Raw genomic sequence first — 16,187 nt, 5'->3', positions numbered from 1 at the left:
TCGGTATACACAGAACAGCAGAGCAAGGGCTACTGCTTCCTTTAAGGAATGAGACTTTTATCTGATAAGGACTGAGTGAAGTTTCACTTTGGGGAACAAAAATGCAGCCGTAAAACACTGAAAGCAGAAACTTCTGATACTGAAAATCTAGGTGGTTAGTTTTATAGCTTATTGCAAAGTCGTACAAAGGCAGGTAAAGGAGGAACCTCCTCGTCCAGATTTTAGGGGGCCTCAGGGTCTGATTTACTGCATTACTGTATCAGGAAAAGAGGTTGAACAGGACAGAGGGAAGGAAGACTTAGCCAGGCTAAGATTTCCACTCAGGTAGTCTGCAGTACATTTCATTAAGGGACAAGAAAGACAAAAAATGTGGGTAACTTGCAGGATTTATAAATTCACATTTATCTCAGAGTTGAAGAGAAGAGAGTTAGTGTTTCTGTCTCTACCTCTCAAGAGATAAACGTGGCTTCATAATTATGGCTTGTATTTATTATGATGTTTCAAAGTGTTAATCTGGCAGGGGCATCTTACTTCTCATTTAAAACAAGTCACAGGTGGGGAAAAAGAAAAAATATGGGAGCAAATTCATTTGATATATTCTGTCCACTTGTTTGTAGCACTGTCCTCCAATGTCGTATCTTTTATATTTTTTAACTGCCTAATTAAATGAAAATGCTGTTCTAGGGACATAAAATTTTCAAATAATGGCAGAAAAATATTTCCGGCCAAACACTAAAGTTTTATAGCTTGAAAGCACTCACGAATATGTTGATGTCATGTACACTGTGTGTACATAATATGCATATATAACAATGTATAGATACAAATAGTTTGTATTTTGTTCATCTATCCACTGGTAAGCCAGTCTCCTCCACGTAAGTCGATTGTGGTGGTCCCATTCTCCTGCCCAAGGCTGCTTTAGGTTACAGGTGTGAGCAGGTGTCATGATCCTATCAATGGGAGAGTCTGTACTAGGAAAGGTTTCTCAGGGACTCTTGGTCTCTTGATCTGCTGGATTCTCACCTGGAATGTGCCAGTTTTACTGGGAACATGAAAAGAGCTAGCCAAGGGGAGGCTGACAGGATGAGAATGGCAGAGAATACAGACAGCGCCTGAGTCTTTGATGATATTGTAAGCCAAAGAATTAATCAACACTGGAGCCACCTCATCTCAGGACTTATTATTATTGACTTAATGTTATATTGCCTCATTGTTCAGCAATTTTGAGTTGGGTTTTCTGTTATTTGTAGCCAAAACCAACATGACTGAGCACCTGTTTCTAGGACCCAGCTGGCCAATTTCCATGCATTAGCTTTAATTATTTCCCATCTCTTAAGGGACATTTTCTCCATTTAACAGAAAAGTAAACTAAGACTTGGAGAAGCTAGTGATATGCCCAATTTCTCACATCTAGTCAGCAGAGAGGGGGCAGGATTCCAACCTATGTCTGTCTGACTTTGAAAAGTTATTTAAAACCTCCGTATGTGTTTGTGTATATGTGTGGTGGTGTTCTATTTTTATATATGTCCACATTTATACATCTACGGTGAAGGTGTTATCTGTAGTAGCACAACCATTCATCGCATTTTTGAGTCTCTGATAAAATAGTTAAAAATGTTAAAAATATTCCCTCATAATTGAGGGAATAGCAACAAAATGAAGCAAATGGTAAGAACTGGCAAAAGTAATCATTATCAAGTTTCCTTCTCCATTAGGAGTTACTTATTTTCAAGCTCGGTTCTGAGACATCGTGCCAGATGACATCTGCATTAAATTACTCAGCAATCTGTATAGAGATCATTAATGAGTGTGAGTGCTTTAAGAGGGATATGTGTCTCCAAAGAAAATACTGAATCAAAGATGGCGAATTTGTTGTATAGAAGCTACCATGCCCTCTCCCTTTTTCACAGAAGACTTTGCAAATCAGTCAAGGCATCCTTTTTCTCCCTGACCTTAGACGTAGCCCCATAAGTTTCTACAACAAAAGGTGCAACAGCTACTACCAATCAGGTTTGGCTCTCTACTTTGAAACTCATTTGCCCTGTCTGTCCTACACATTCCATGGGGAGTGGCTCTTCAGGGAAGTAACTGAAAATTACAGGGAAATTGTGCAATGGTAGCGTATCAACCCCTGAGAGCTGAATGAGGTGCAATTACTGCTAACTGAAAATATTATCTATGTATTTCTGAAAATTGAGTCTAAAAACTCAATATTAGCAGCAGTGAAGTTTAAGTGATCTTGAAAGAAAAGGGCAAAGTGTTGTAAAATGTAAATGGCAATAATACATTTGAGAAGTTGGACTACTTGTGTGTCTGTCTCTTTGTACAGATAGCTCTATGCACATTCATGAAGTGGATTCGTATTTTTTTAAATCACTGTTAGATGTGCTACTATGAGGCAATTAAAATATGGCGATAAATATAACATTATGGAATCCTACTACTAGAAAGAAACTTGGAAATCATTTAGACTGTCTCTGATGCCCATCCCGACCTCACTTTGTTCTAATGAGAGCACTAGAGCCAGCGAGGGCAGGGCCTTGTCCAGAGCTATCTGGTGGGCTAACAGAGGAGCCAGGCCAGATTTCCAGACTCCAGCTCTGTCCTCTCACAGCCTTTTCAGTGATGGGTGCACGTTTTGAATTTTAAAACGACATTAAGCCTCAGAAATCAGCAAAGTGTGTGGCAAAGAGAAGAAAGAGAGAGAGAAGAAAAGAGAGTGGGAAAGAGATCTCTGATAACTTTCTACAATTCTTAGCAAAACACAGGCTCCCGATTTTCTGATTGACCTCTGAGGACATCAAGCCTCATAAGTTGGAGATGGTCTTGGCTATCTATCAGTGGATGGGCTGGGGTAAGTGCTGCCTGAGGAACCACGTCCAATGGGCCAAGAGACACTGCCAGAGACAGCAAAGGATGGTCTGGTTATAGCCATCACCTTTTGTCAATCATCCTTTGCTGGACCAGGAGCTCCATTAAAATACCTTTGTATAGTCCTCCAGAATGGTCCCCTGGTCCCCCAAATGCTCTTTATTTAGTCTACCCCATGAAAGACAACTGGATTCAGGGACCCTGCCAATTCAGCTACCAGGTAAATAGTATTCAGCCTCACAAGAAAAAAGTGAATGACTATATATATAGAATGCTTAGTACAAAGTTGGACACGGAGATCAGTAAGGTTAATTTCTGTGTTGTTACTGCTAAAATGATATTTAAAAGCCCCCAATTGATTATTCTAAAAGTAACATGGCCCTCCTCACTACTTATGTTCTGTGATTTTATTGTTTCTTTCACTGACTGAATTGAGGAGATTTTATAGTGAGTGGTTGAGATCATGGGCTTTGAAGTCAGACAGGCTTGGCCTTGGATTCTGACACTGCCATTGTGTGCTCCTAGCAGGTACTTAACTGTGGTAGACAGAAGAATGTCCCCCTCTATCCCCAAAGATGTCCACACCCTATCCCTAGGACCTGTGAATATGCTATTATACACAGAAAGAGGGACTCTATGTATGTAATTAAATAAGAGATCTTAAAACAGGGGGGTTTTCCTGCATTACCTGGGTGGACTCCATGTAATCACAAGGTCCTTAAAAGATGGAAGAGGAAGGCAGAAGAATCCAAGAAGGAGATGTGTCTATGCAAGCAGAAGACGGAGTTATATGATGGCTGGCTTGGAATTTGGAGAAAGAGGCCACAAGCAAAGAAATGCAGGTGGCCTCTAGAATCTGGAAGAGGGAAGGAAATGAATTCTCCCATCAAGCCTCCAGAAGGAATACAACCCTGCTGACACATTGACTTTGGCCCAGCGAAACACATTTGGGACTTGCAACCTCCGGAATTGTCAGGTAATAAATGTGTGCTGTTTAGACATCTAAGTTTGTAGTAATTTATTACAATAGCAAAAGGAAACTCACTTATGCTCCTTGACTGCCTGTGCCCTCCGGAATTGTCAGGTAATAAATCTGTGTTGTTTAGACATCTAAGTTTGTAGTAATTTGTTACAACAGCAAAAGGAAACTCACTTACGCTCCTTGAGTATCTGTGCCCTCATCTATAAAATGGGAATAAAAAAAGGATGTGCCCCAAAGGGCTGACATGAGGATTAAATAAGAGAATGCAAATAAAACTCTTTAGTGCTTAGCAGAGATGAAGAACTCAATAAACGTTCACTGTCATTATGCATGATATCATTATATAGAGAGGAGATTTATATATTGTGATTGTAATAAATGGTGATTCCATAAAGTATAATTCATTGTATCATAATAATCCCTTACATTTGAGCCGCACTTATCTGGTTTTTACGAAGCCCTTTTATCAACATCATCTTATTTGATGCTCGGTATAATTGTGAGTCCACAGATGAGGAGACAGAGCCTCCTAGGAGACAGTGCTTTCCTTAGGTCACTCAGAGAGCCCACTATTGGCCAAAGTTGGAGTCTAGGTCATCTGATTCCAGATACAGTAGGCTGCCAATTTCATCATGTGGTTTATAGAAATATACACACAGGGTATGTAGAATCTTAACAAAAAACAAAAATGATTAAGGCCAAATGATGGGGTTGTTCATCCCACACAAGACCATTTCCCATGTGATCTCATCCAGCGGCGTTTTTTTGCCAGGGCCTCCTGCCCCAGCTCCTGCAAGTGTAGCCGGAGGCCTCTCTGTAATGCATCTAGTCAGTTGTGCAAAGGACAAGGGAAAAGATTCCATCCTGACCGCAGCAGGCAATCACCTGATGCCCTGAAGCATGAAGTTTGATTACCCTTATCTCAGTTTATCATTAAATCAAAAACTGTTGCTATGAATACTGGCCCAGGACTCCATTTAGGAAATGATACAGACCAGTCAGCAGAAGTAAGTGAGTGTCCTTTTTCTTTCTTAATTTCTGCTCACCGTGAAGATCTTTTGCAAACTAGAAAAAAAAAAAAAACAAAAAAAAACACGGCAGCTTTGAGCAGATTTTATTACTTTCTTACTCTTTCATGAGCTGGCCAGGATGCCTTTGGCTCATAACCATTCACCCTGTGCTGTAGGCAAGAGGTTTGAGATCTACTACCTAGTGGCCTGCCAACACTAGCCTTGAAGTCTACCACTTTGATGGGAATCTGAATTTTAGCAAAATGCCAGGCAATTTGCAGGGGCACTGATGTTTGAGAAACTCTGGCTACACCAGAGCGTTGTTTCTCAAATTGTGGCCAAGGGACCATAGCCTATGAATCACTTTAGGAGTTTGTTGAAAATGCTGACTCCAGGGCCCCATCCCAGACCCAGCAACACAGATCCATTGGTGCTGGGGCCCTGGGAATCTGCATTTTAGCCCTATGTGATTCTGATAAATTTTAAAGTTTGAGGACCACCGGTAGAGATCAAAGATGTGGGTGATGACAGGAATTGTTAGGAGAGGGCCTGAATTTCCATGGTGTTATTCAGGTTTTAATCAGACTAGGGAGCAACCAGCATAGAACACATACAAGTCACCTATATTTTTGTCCTTCGGCCCAACCAACAGAGGAAGCCAGATTTCTGACATCATGAATCTGAAACGGCTGATATGTGGGTCAGGGCTAGGCAGCTAGGCGTCAAGGTCTGAGGTGACTCTCTAGGCCCCTGGAGCTCTCCTGCCAAATTCCCCTTTGCAGTCTGGCTGAATCTGTGGCACGTGTAGTGGGTGGTGGTAGAGAAGAGCTGGTTGTAAAACTGGCTTCAAGGTCTATATATCAGTCAAAGAGATACGATAAAATCACACGTGAAGAGACTGCATAGTATAAGGGCTAAAAGCATGGGCCTTGGAGCCAGACTGCATTTACTTTTACTTAACAGACATTGAGATAAATACAGCACTCACTGCTAGCCAAGCACCATTCTAAGTGCTGTTCAAATCTTAATTCATTTATGTCTCACAGCGCCTACCAGGTGGGTACTACCCTCATCATCCACCTTTTAGGTCATGAAACTGAGGCTCAGAGAGGTTAAGCAATTTGCTCAAGATCACACAGCCAATCGATCACACAGCCAGGACGCACGCCCCAACAGGCTGGCTCGAGTTCATGTTCTTAACCACCCTACTAAGTTGCTTCCCATGGACCCGAGTCCCCTGGTTCCACTACTCATTAGCTGTTTGACCCTGGGAAAATTACTCCATCTCCCATCCCTTAGTTTTTCCCCTGTGTAAAATAAGGATATTATTAATAATAGTACCCACCTCAAAGAATTCTGATCAGATGATTTCATATATCCACTTAAAAGAGTATAAGGCACACGGTCAGCACTTAACAAATGCTAACTCTGAGGGAGCTATCAGTCCCACACTCTCAGGGGTAGCATGAGGATTAAATTAGGTAACATATTTAAAGTACTAGGCGCTGTGCCACGGCACCTGGTAAGCACACGGTGAGGGCTAGCTGTTATTATTAGTCGAGCTGAGCCACGCCAGTTTATTTTAGGTTTTGTCTGGAAAGCAACTGTGCTCTATGCAGGGAGGCAGCACGCCCTTCACTTCAGAAAGTAACTGGGTAGGAGCCAGACTAATTCCTAGATCCAGCAGGTTCTCTGCTTTACGTCACTGGAATATTCCTGAAAAGTCCCTAATATTGAATTTGTATATGCTTAACCCTTTTTCCCCATTGACCTATTTTATAATTTCTGATTGATCTTTCATTGGCAGTGTTTCCTCAGACTTAAGAGTCTTCTCTCAGACTGTCATGTAACCATTAACTTGTAAAAGACTTAAACATACCATACCAGGGAAAATTGAACCACTGGAGCGATTCTTGGCAAAGCAATTGTAATGTAATTGTTTTCATTTTATTTTTCCTTTGTTATGTATTCACGTGCTTACACTACAGAGAACTTCCGGTCTTTCCTCCCAGAAAGCTTATCACCTCCACTATTAAATTTAATCGTGGATTGATTACAATTTACGTTAACTCAAGGGGTTAATGATGGCTTGGAAACCCACATACCCAAACATCCTCGCTTGAAGTATGGCTGGGCACCGGGGTAGGGGAGAAAGGTGAATGAAGGTGTGGGAGTTGGGAAGGTAGGGTCGTGGAGAGGCATTGACGGGGGTGAGTTTATCCTGAAAGCTCAGACCCAAAAAGGGATGCTGGATCCCCAGGGCCTCTCAAGGATGGGGTTTTCTAAAAGGAAGTATTAGTAACTCCAAGTTGTTTCCTGCCACTTTTTCGCTCCTTCTATGAGGAAAAGGCTGCCATAGCTCTAACCCCATTGCTTGCGAACTTTCCCAGGCATGATAGGTTATAACCACAATCGAATGAAAAGTTCAACTCAATTAACATGTTTACTAAAATATCTGCACCACGTCTACTATGTGTCACGCTCTCTGCTAAGTTACAGCCGTGAACAGGCAGTCTAACCTCATGGGGCCTGCGGGCTCCTCTCCCAAGCACCTAGAGTCCAACTCATGCCTCTCTCACGGTTTCAACAAGTTTCCGCTCTCTCTTCGGCTTCCTATCTCCACGTCCTCCCCAAATCCACATCTATGTATGCAGCTTATTCTTTGTTATAGAGTCTCTGTCCAGAGCCTCTTGAAGTTAAAGCAAAAAATAAAGTCCATGAAGCATCAACCTTCTAGTGTGATTCTGCTAAACCCCTCTGCGGGGGGAGCCAGCTTGCTGGGTAATTCGAGGCAAGTCACGCGATCCCTTGCGATATTCCTGTGGAACACTGAACCCGTTGGCAGTTGATGTGGGGTTTTAGCTCTGATCACGGAGCAAACTCCGGAATCATCGCAAGATTGATCCCATTCATTCTAACGGCTTAAGCCTCAGGGCCATCTGCTGATCGGCCAAGTACAGTGGGCCAGAGACACTCAAAACCTATTTGTAGGTTGCATGGCAAACTGCTTCTTCACACCTGAAACGCGAGTCTAGCTCAGGACCCAAACGTGGACAAGTGAGCTAGACCCCTACCCGCACCCCAGGGCCTTTGCCTAAGCTGTTCTCTATGCTTGGAATGCCCTCCCTCTCACCACCTCCCCTCCTGGCCCTTGCTGTCCACCTGTCCAAATCCTACCTAGGTCAAGGGCCAGCTCGAATATCAGTGGCTCCACAAAGCCTCCCCTGCCCACCCTAGCCAGAAATAACTTCTCCCTCCTCTCAATCACCATAGGTCCGTGTGTGTTTTCTGGCACTTAAGACACTCACCATTTTACTTTGGCTCTGTGGTTACGTCGTTTTTTCTACACCACTTAGTAAGAGCCTTGAGCTCTGGACCCATGTCAGTTCCTCTTTGAACCGTTTCCCCACCCTGGCACCTCCTTGTACAGAGCCAACACTTGGTAAAAGTTGGCTGAAGGAACAAATGGTTACCCTAGCAAGGACAAAAACAGAAGCAACTGCAACATGCTGTATCCCCCCTTGGGCTGCCTGTTCTCCTCCTTCTTCTATAGCTTTTAAAAATGTATTTACTTGATCCACCAATTACCCACGGGAGGTTTGGGGACTTACTGATAAATGGAGACAACTCTGCAGACCAAAAAGTTTCCAGAGACCCTTCTAATGACAAGAGAGGCCTAGGCCAATGTAGGCGCTGGGGGAGTCTGAGTCCCTGGTCTGCTGACAGCCGGCTCCTGGGAATGGAAGTGCTATTTTCTCAAAGAGCTTCATCTGCTCTCGTTCATATGTGCCAGTTCCTCAGCTGAGTAGAAACTCCTGACTTTATTTTTAAATACAGACTCCAATAATAGGCTAAGTAATTGCAGATCTTCCTGAGGCCTTATTATACATGTACCAACATATTGGACTTTTTAAAACCCATCCTTCTTTTCCAAAAATGTATGTTGAAAACCTTACATTTCAGCATTCTATGTAGTGGTAATGTGTATTTGTTTTTTTCCCTCCCATAGGAATCCTGAGTAAAAAAGAACAACAAAAAATGCGGATGCGTGGGTGACAATTTCTCAACAACGTATCTGATGACTCACAGAGGTAGAAGGATTCTCTCTCAACCATAAGTAAGAAAAATGTATATTACAGTATAATACATAGTCAGACTTCAGTAAGACAATTTCCATCCTCGCGCCACTAATGCTTGAACAGCTGCAGCTCTCACTGTCTCTGCTGATGGGGCCCATGAATACTCCTGGGAAATGGGACCGAGATACATAACGGATCTTCACCTGCCAAGATCAGGGAAGTGAGTGTCAATCGCACCCTGATGCAGAAGCCCTTTTCTGGTGGCGAGTGATGAATACTGCCATTCGTCCTATGCCACGCAACCTCGGACAGGAGAGTCTAACATGGAGAAAAATGGTGGGCGAAGATGCTGTTCTAGGACACTTGAAAAGAAGACAGTGTCATTAATTATTCGGCCAACAGGAATAAAAATGAAAGAAGAGTACGCCCATATGACTTAGTTTAGAGAAACGTTAAAACTTAAGAGCATAGCGATTCTGTACATAGCATTTCATTCAATACAAAGATTTCCCTCAAAGTATGACTCTTATCGAGAAAACAACGTCAGAAATATCAGGGAGTCAGAAGATTGCAGGGTGATCTGTGTTCCTGGAAACGATTCAGTGCAGTGATGACGTGGTGGGCTGAGATGTCAGGGAGATCTGAGTTCAAATCCTGACTCCACCACTTCCCTGCTCTAAGACCTCAGGAAAGTGACTTGACTTCTCAGGTGCTTGAGTTCTTTTCTTGAGAAAGCAGTGATAATGACAGAATCTGCCTCACCCACCCCAGTTGTCTGTTACATGACATAATTAAGATAAAGGTCTTAGTGTGTGCCTAGAAATTAGTAAGCGGACTAACAATAAGTATAGTTGTTGTGGGTGCCGCTTTCTCTTCTTCCTCTCCCATTATCATCAGCAGTAGGAGCATCACATCATCTCAGCTGTTTTGTGGCTGATTTCATTAGTAAACATTAGGAAAAGAGGTGAGAAGACTATCTCCCACCAAAATATGAGGCAGTCTCCCCTTCCCACATCAAACTCCAAAAGCAGTACTTCTAATTATAAAAGTCTTTTTTTTTTAAAGCTTGGCAACATAACCTAATAAACATGTCCACCTAATTTATGCCATTCTTGCTTTAAGAAGCAATGACTACTGTAACAGATATCTTAGTGAGTAAAAAGAAGAAAACAGACCAAAAAATGTGATAGAAAGCATTGGGTTCCGTTACTCACGGGTCCCAGATTTAGGTATATCACAGGTTCTTTGTGAAAAGAGATGAAGCAATGATACCTTCAGCTCTCCAAAGAACTAGACAGGGTCTTTTTCTGTTTTCAGTCATTTGGGATCACAGGCTAAAAGCTACTTCATTCTTTTCTTCCCCCTTTCAATAGACTGAGTTCTGAAGGTCTAGGATGAGTGGTGTGAATGACTCCTTCTAATTCTGTAATTCTGGTGGTTTAATCGTATCAAGTCTAAAGAGGCTTTCCTGTGGGTCACGTAAGGTGGAGGCAAGTCCGCTCTGAAGTGGAACATGCCACTGCAAGCCAGCAGGGCCTTTCTGCAGGTGTGCCCCCAGAAGCGGGTGAGGGGCCCAGCACAGGTTGGCAGACAATGGAAACGTCCTGTTCTGGGTGTTAACTTCAGCTACCACAGCCAGACAATGTTGCCAGTGGTGTGGAAGAAAAAAATTGCTGTAGCCAGCTGTGTTGTTCACAGTCAGATGGATTCTGTGTAGCTCTAAATGGTGACGGAGCCAGCAGCCTGTTGTAGCCAAGGACAGAATGATGGATGATCTACATACTGTGTCCAAGTAGAGAGAATGGCAGAAGTTCACTTCAGGGTTGTTAAAATGCTAATCCGGGTGAGTTAACAAAAGCTTGATAGAAGAGAAAAGTTTGAGAAAAGTATACCTTGTGAGGTATCTAGTGGACCACTGATTTGATCACTCTTGGTTACGTAAATGGTTGCTTTTCAAAGGAAGCATGTTTCCCTAGTTATCCTACTGGGAAGAGTGGAAGCAGCTTCACTTATCAGCTGCACTGACACTTGTCAGGGTCTGAGGAGGAAAAGTTAGCCCAACAATAGCCACCTTCACTGAAAAGGGTTATGATATGCTTAAAATAGTTACATGATTTTCATTCTCTCTACATGTCATGGGAATAGATCAAAACACATTTTCCCCCCACAACTGGAAGCTGGCAGCTGTTCACAAAATAAGCTGCAACCTAAGACACTGGCTTTGGTAGATTTTAACTCTAAGTCTCCATTCACATGAGCCACTGAAAGGGAGATCCCCTGCTCCAATGAGTTTCAACATGTGAATTACACTAATAGTACATTGCATTATTAGTGTTAAAGGCAGGGAGATTTGGCCCCCTATAAATATGTGGTACGGATAATCTTCCCTTAAAATCTTTAGGATGAAATAACATCCTTCAAAAAAAGGTGCAGATTTACATTTCTTGCCAAATGATCCAGTTTTGCCACTCTGTTTCTTTGGATTCTTCTTTCTTACTTAAGTTGAACATAGAGAAACGTGTCTGCCTCACCTGATGTTGGGACATTGGCTAGCATAGCTCCTTGCAAACGACAGGGACTCAATAAATACTGACTGGCTGGCATACCTCAAGCACTTCTTGCTTCCTCTAGAAATGAATCTAGAATGGGCAGGCTTAAAGTCTATTAACTGAAATAAAAGGTAATATTTTATCTTGTAATATGCTAAGAAAGGAGTCCACCTCCTACGGTTACACCAATAATGGTTAGACATTCAGCCAGGCTCTTAACTCTGCTTAAAATGCATCAGAAGGGTGAAAAATGACCCTATTTCAGATGCATTTTTCACTCTTTGTCTCTTAGTGGAACTCAAATGCAAGAACAATGACTAAGCTAATTACCAAGGCTTATTTTGATGGAGCAGCAAGAAGTGAAGAACTTCTCCAGTTTCAATAAGCCCTTAACAATTATGGGCATTTTTGTGAAACAAAGCTCCAATTCCTGCTTACTTTGTCTGTGTGCCTTTCATGCAATAGAAACCACCACACAGGATTCAGGGGCCTACTTACGCAGAGCACAAGTTACTGGACAGATCCTTCCTGTTTAGCAAGCAGCCAGTGAACTTAAGTCCACTGGATTTCTAAGGAAGTTACCCTCACTCTAAGGACTAATAGGTTTGCATCACAACCATCTTTCAAATCCATCCAAACGAGGGGAGACAAGACCAGATGGTGCTATTAGAGGGCACCTAAATAAATAAATACGTAAATAAATAAATAAAGAGAAAGAGGGCGGACTGCCCACAAATCTAAATCAGATTCAGGTCAACTAGCTGTTTGGTGAAGGAGAAGCCACGATATTCCAGGCACACTGTCCTGCATCACAGAGATGTTCCTCAAAAAAGGTTACCTATGTAGCATCCCTAACAGAAACAAGGACAGGTAACAACTAGAATCCAGTAAGAAACAGTAACTGGCTGTTAATTTCAGCAAATGTCCCACTGGAAGAAAATGGTTTGCTAAACAACACCATTTGGAAATCTCAGGGTTATTTATTTGTCTTTCTGAGAGCACAGTCTAGGGACCTAAGTCAAAGCATGGACACTAACTTTAAAAACAAAACTCAGCTATGTTTATTTACCTCAAGATGTTCAACTTCACGGTAATATAGGCCCAAATCTCAGAGCTTACTTGGCAATTTCTGTTCATCTAAGCCAGCGTAAATGTTTGTGTCATATTGGCCAGCCTGACAGAATATGCCTGTCACTCACTACATTGAATGTGACGACACACAACTTAATTTCCTGAGTTAGATATCAAAGAGAGTGAGGGGATTTTTTTTTTTAACGACATGTATAAACCAGCATCAAAACCTACTGTTAAACCACCAAAAGAATAGTAAAATCCTCACCTTGAGCTGTCTGGGATAAGATTTCTCAATTCTACAAGGAAGAAACCTTGAAACATTTCTCCAAACAATTATTTCTCCAATTCTGAGGAACGGAGACCAAACCAGATTTTAAAATGTTAAACCTTTCCCCAGGACTTCAGCCTTGAAATAAAAGCACCCACTTTACGGCCCCAAATATCAAGTAGAGGGAAAGACAATCCTTAAAAAGCAACTAAACATTTTACTGCAGACTTAAATTCTTAGGAGCCAGAAGTTCTTGGGAAAATTGCCCTACACATTTCTTCTCCCAAGTAACTGGAAACACTACCATTATTTTTAAGGGAAAGCCGTGGCCCATAGTGATGGACATAAGGTCCGATTATTGTTTACAAAGTCTGTATATCTATAATAATGATCTACTGTTCCTTCTGTGTGAATATCCCAGCTGAACATAGTGAGGAGTGGCGATGCCGGAACCTGGGTTACTGACTGGTCACCTCTGAATGAGGAATACTACTCTGGGTTCCAGTAACTCCGCTACTTCACTCCTCTCTAGCTCCATGACAATTAGCTCTTTACAAGATCGGGATTTAGAGAATCACCTGACAGCAGTGGTCCCGAGAGCTGATTTAACAAAAAATTCTCAAACCCAGTTCTCATCCGCACCTTGAAGTCCTTTATGACCTTTAGTTTCAATCCAAGAGTTATACACGACAGAGGAAGCTTTAAGCCCTTCCAAATTACCCAAGGCGGCCGCTGTATCAGTTTCTGCAGACCAGGAACAAACATCATTGCTGTCAAGACGGGAGATAAAAGTTTCCCTACCTTCCGCCTCACCATCCCCCTGCCAGCGGCTGCCGACGCGAGCGGCGGCTCCCTCCCGGCTGCAGAATGCCTCTCGCCGCCGGAGAAGGGGCTCATGCAAAATTGACTCTTCCTTATTTGTTTCCATCCATAATTGATGGGTAGATGAGAACGTAACACATCTCAGCGCTGGGCTCTTGCCGCCTGGCGGAGACCCTGTCCAAGACGCTTCCGTAAATCATTTCCAGCCGGAGAACAAAGCACGGAAAGTTGCGGGGGAGAGCGGCCGGGAGGAGAAACGGGGCGCCGGGTGGGAGGCGGGCAGCTCTGGGCCCCGGAGTCCGCCCGCGGCGCGCTCGGCCAGCAGGGGGAGAGGGAGGGTTGGGAAGTGGCCGCCCTCCCGGCAGAAGCCGGTGCCGGAGCCTGGAGGGCTGGGGGAGGGCCGAGTCCCCCGAGCCCCCGCCCCTAGCCAACAGGCGCTACCGGTGGGCCGTCCGACCCGGGGGCGCACTGACAGGTAGCCGGCGTCCGCCGTGAGCCGCTCGTCCGTCGGCTGCTGAGCTGCGCCCCTTCTCTTGGCGCGGGCGGGTGCTCGCCCATCCACGGCTAGCCTGGCCCGGCGGTCCCAGAGTTGGCTCCCGTGCGGGCGGGCGGAAGGGGGCGGCGGAGCCAGCAGCCGGCTCCTTCAGCCTTGGCTCGGCGGTCGCGCGGGCTGGGGACGTGGTGCCCGGCACCGAAGCAGCCGGGTTCCCCCTGATAAGGTGCGGGGGAGCGCGGAGCTGGCGCTGCCTGGCGAGAAACTTTTGCTGGCTCCCTCCTTCCGCTTTTTTTTTCCCCGAGGGGGGTGCACAGTGTTGGGGGGCCCACTCCCCTCAAGCCTCCAGCAATGCGAGTTTTGACGCGACCGCCAAACCTCGCCAGCCCTTTGCGCGTCCCTGGTACGGCAGGCGGAGAGAACAGCTTGGAAAAGAAATCAACTCTCCAGTGCCAACACACACACGCAAACGCACACGTACACATACACCAGAAGCAATTCAGGCTCTAAGGATCAGGGTCCGATCCCCACCAGGCGCCTAGAGCATTAGCAAATTTTTATAGGGCTGTCTTACCTCATGGGGGGAGGGGGGGAGGCTGGTTTAAAAAAAAAAAAAGCTTGTCACGCTCAGAGAGAAAAGAAAATAAAAAATAAAGAAAAAATTAGAAAAAAAGAGATATATCCCTGTGTCTCTAGGTTTTGGCTTCTTCGATATAATCCTGAAACTCGCCACCACCAGTCCTTGCAGCAGCGGCAGCGACAACGACAGCAGCAGCGGGACGGAGCGGGAGCCAAACAAATCGAGGCACGGCAAATGGTGTAATTCGATCCATCTTCAAGTCAATCCATCAGGCGAGCCGGAGCCTCGTTCCCTCCCCGCACTCGGCAGCTCGCGGCGTGGGGCCCACCCCCGGGCGCGGAGGGCAAGAGGCGCGGGCGGCCCGGCGCGCTCGCCCTCTCCCGAGCGCCGCGGCCAGCGCCGCCTGGAGGCCCCCAGCCCGGCGCCGCGGCCCGGCTGACCCCTCGGTGGCCTCCGCGTCCCTCCTCCCCGGAGCTCTGCTGCGCGCCCTCCCTCTCGCCACCTCTGAAGAGCTGCTCCTTCCAGCAACTCGCAGCACCTCAGTCATCCAGCTCGCGGTGGCTGCTGCAGCCTGAGAAGCAGCCTTTTCGCTTTCCTACCTCTTTCCCTCTTTTTTTCGCTCCCTCACTTTTTTTGAGCTTTCCTCCAGACATTTAGAGGACAAGGCGTTGCAGCCCAGAGGAGCTGCAGGCACAGTTGCTCCGTAAAGTTATGCCTTAGTTTCCTCATCTAAGATTTATTTTTTAAGCACATCCTTACAAGCCCGCCCCCATATTACATTTGTCGTCCCCCCGCCCCAATTTCTCTTTACAACCACTAAGCAAAACAGCTAGGAAGAAGCAATCAAACATTGTTTTATCTTTATAAAATACAGAAATTGCCTACTAAAAATCCTATTTCTACTTTGAATGAAAGCCATTCAGTACAGTATAATTTTGCAGGCTAATGAGCCGGTTTTACAGGCAAGTGTGTCGTGTAATATGTTCTGGGAGAAATGAAAATGTCCTTGAAGTGACATCATTTCAAATTGACTGTCACAAAGGAAAGGAAAAAAGTCACGTACTTAAAAACAAGAGGATTTTAATCCAAACTTCATATCCAAGAACAGGCTGTGTTTTATTAAAATTTCCAGTTGAATTATGAATCACTGAGGGGTCTAAATGGCTGGAATGAACCGTGATGCCCTCATTTAAAGAAAAAGAAAGAAGGGAGCATTTCCGCCAAACTTTTAATTTTCATTTGAGTATGGTTAATTACCGTGAATGAGAGGAGAAGGGGGCAGAGAAAGGATTTTCCTTTCCTCAATGGTTCCTGCTTTCTCCTCAGCACAGTTACATGTTTACATTTAGGAAAAATACCCTGTACTGAGTTATTTCTAAAACTTCCACCGACAGCCTTGAAAAGGAACTCAAAAAAGACACCCCAAGGAACTGCTGCAGGACTCACCCAGAGAACTGTT

At 44.5% G+C, this 16,187-nt stretch overlaps 1 protein-coding gene across 1 annotated transcript in view; it reads right to left on the bottom strand.

Annotated features, from left to right (window-relative positions):
- SEMA6D (semaphorin 6D) overlaps positions 1-15,130 on the bottom strand; it is a 53,789-nt gene extending 38,659 nt beyond the window's left edge. Inside the window, exon 1 of the mRNA XM_027084219.1 lies at positions 13,635-15,130. The gene's annotated coding sequence lies outside the window, so the exon portion shown is untranslated. The remainder of the gene's footprint in view (positions 1-13,634) is intronic.
- Positions 15,131-16,187: the final 1,057 nt, after the last annotated feature.

The sequence above is a fragment of the Aethalodelphis obliquidens genome, unplaced genomic scaffold (assembly GCF_003676395.1).
Source record: "Aethalodelphis obliquidens isolate GAN/ISIS:26980383/991018 unplaced genomic scaffold, ASM367639v1 scaffold51, whole genome shotgun sequence".
Taxonomy (NCBI): Eukaryota; Metazoa; Chordata; class Mammalia; order Artiodactyla; family Delphinidae; genus Aethalodelphis; species Aethalodelphis obliquidens.
Note: the sequence above shows the minus strand (reverse complement) of the source record. Positions and strands in the feature narration are given on the sequence as shown.